Below are 3061 nucleotides of genomic sequence, written 5' to 3'. Positions count from 1 at the left end.
TGCTTCGGCTCTGGAAATAGGAAAACCACTGTTGAGTCAGTCCTACAATGTAAACAAGGGGATATTAATATAGTTACTAAACTATAGTTTAGTATGTATGTTACTAAACTACATTTCCCAAATAAATTTGAAGTTCCAGAGGTGGGCATTTGCACTGCCTGCTTTCATGTTATGAAAGAGCACCGAGGACTTACTACATCTTTGTAACCGCAGCTTATTTACCAATAAAGAAACAGATCACATTGGTTAGCAAGCAGAAGAACTACTAATTCTGCTTCAGATCCCCAAGGACCAACTGCACCTCAGGAATATCTCAATTGTAGCTGAAACACTCAGCTGAAAACACTCCCAACTCTCTGTTTTGACGCTATACATATTTCTGCCAGACTCTGATGGGTAGCACAATGCTGATATGGCATGTTACTCCTGTTTTAGTAAACTTTAATAATCAACATTACCTTTTAACAGTACGTACCTAACAATACCTAACTGCCATATTTAGTGAGGATTCATGAATTTAAAAAGTATAATTGTAGACATATTTTCCCCTATTAATTTGTGCCAATCAACACATTAGAAGATTAACAGGTTTAGAGTGATTTTAAAAACCAGCAATTCTGACTTGTTAGCTGCATGTTAATTGGCTTACCAATGCCATAATGTCTGTGTTGTCAACAGCTTTTTTTGTGAACGGTGACTGTTAATAACATCACAGTCACCAGCTGTGCTTTTCTAAGTTTCATTTCCTCCTTACCTGGCTGTTTACACTTCCTACCCATCCCTAACCATGTATGTCTGGTGATACACACGCACCATTCAGGGTGACATAGATCTAAATAAAAGTGCCTTGGTTCAAATAAACGCCACAATAAATTTGTTAAGTCTTTAAAGTGCAACTATACTCTCTGGATATTTTTGCTGAGATGTACTAACACAGCTATCCCGCCGGAAGTTGCTAACCTGCCATATGCATGTTTAAATCGTAATATTAAAAAGCTCTGATAGGATCAGAAATAGCTATGCTGAAATCTATTTTCAGAGTGGAAGGTAAAAACATGTGCAATCCCTCTTTTTTATGAGAATCAGTCAAACACACCCCACACACCGCTAGAACGCACACCCATACATGAATGAAGAGCGGTAACTTACATATGTTGCTGCAAAGGGGGCTTCTATTGGTTTCCAAATGCACACTTCTCATTCATGGACTAGAAATGGCAGCTTTTATAAATAATTTATCTTGGCTTGTTTACAAGTAATCGGAGCCATCGGCAGATGTGATGCGTGCCTGTCATGGAAACAGGCAGTCAGCTGATTGGGGGCCTGACATCATTGTCAATGGGGCTGTCTGGCAAATCATGGAGAACTTGGTCAGAACTAAAATGGAGCAAACCTCCCACAGCTACCAGACCTCAGATGTCTTAGGAGATCTGACCCATAAGGACTTGATGGGTAGGACAAAACTGAATTCTCATATGGCAATGGCAGAATGACACAGAGAGGTGGAGCATGTCTACACCGATGTATAGAGGTGAGGGAGAATTTGAATTTGGTTCACACTTCAAGGCAAACCTACTTAATTCTCACTTTACCCGAAGCATTGCACAAACTGAAACACAGACAGTTTTCAAATTTTGCACTTCTACAAAATTTTCGCTGCAGTTCTGCAGCCAAGGAATGTGCACAAAAATTCAAATGCTAGAGTAAAGTGTTTCAGGAAAAGGCATGTTGGTGAAAACTGCATACGAAAATTAAAACAGATTTGCAAAGATGTGTTTACGCCATAAAATTGCGTGCAATAATGTTTCTATTAGGAGAAATTCTCACTGAAATGCTGGCGAGTTTTCATTGGGGCTTTTCTTTTTTTTCTTCCCCAAAAAATTGCAAACTGATGTGGAAATGTGGTGATGAACCTAACTTTAGGCTGGAGAAAAGAGAAATTGAGTGTTGTGACGTGGGGTTCGTGATTTCAGCTCTTTTGACATAATATGCTGGAGACAGTTCTCTAGTAACACTTCTTTATTACAGCAAACAAGACTAAGCTCTGAGGAGAGGAAAGCTACATTTATAGGGGCGGGGGACTAGCTTCCCATCCTAGACTCCCCCTCTCTTGCAAAGCCCCCCTCCCTCCTCTTTCTCTTTGCAGATCCCCCATTGACTCCCTTGAGTCCTTCAACTATTTCTCCCACAATTGGGGGGGGGGAGTAAGCATTCAGCCACCTCGGCTCGTCTGTTTACCGGTACCATTTCTGCAAAAAACCTTCCACGGCATCTTGCGCGGAAGAAGGCACCGCAGACACCAGAGCCAGCCCTGCGTTCACCCGCTGCTCTGCGAAACCGCAGGAAAGCGAGGCAACAGGTCTGGTGCCTCAGGCAGCGCCGCGAGAGGCGCAGTTGCTCGAACGAAGCGCGCGGAGATGCGCGCCCGTCCGCAGGGCAGCGCGTGGCTCCAGCTTTCCGGCTAGGAAAGGGGGGCGGGGCGCCGGAGGGATCTCTAAACCACGGCGCTGGATAGGTTTAAGACGGCCCTGGCTCGAACCCATGGCCCTGAGATTGAGTCTCATGCTGTACCGACTGAGGCCTCCCAGGTCACTGTTCCAGTTCTGCTGTGAACCGCCCTGAGATCTTTGGATGAAGGGTGATCTGCAAATTTTATAATAACAATAACATTTTGTGGGAGTTGGATGAGATTGATTATCCACGTGCGTGCGTGCGAGAAAGAGAGAGAATGCGTGTGTAGCGAGGCGGGCCCAGTCCCAGAACCCCATTGTCTGCACCCAGTTTGCCGCAGGGTACATATTTGGAGGTGCGGTGCGCGGCCTCTGCTACTGCTCCTCTCGAACCGGCGCAGAGAATCAGTCCCCTTTGCACTTCTGATGCGGAGCGGAAACACACGCTCGCGCACCCACACACCGAATCCGCTCCGAATCAATCGCACCCAAAGAGTGTTCTGGGAACAGAAAGGACAGGCAGGCAGACGCGGCGAGGCTTTTTTTTTTCCCCGGCGCTGCCGGAGCCCGGCCCCCTTTTGCTCCCTGACCCCTGCGCTCCGCGGCCCCGT

Source organism: Zootoca vivipara, chromosome 3, assembly GCF_965207765.1.
Source record: "Zootoca vivipara chromosome 3, rZooViv2.hap1.1, whole genome shotgun sequence".
Lineage (NCBI taxonomy): Eukaryota > Metazoa > Chordata > Lepidosauria > Squamata > Lacertidae > Zootoca > Zootoca vivipara.
This window is presented reverse-complemented; position numbering follows the sequence as displayed.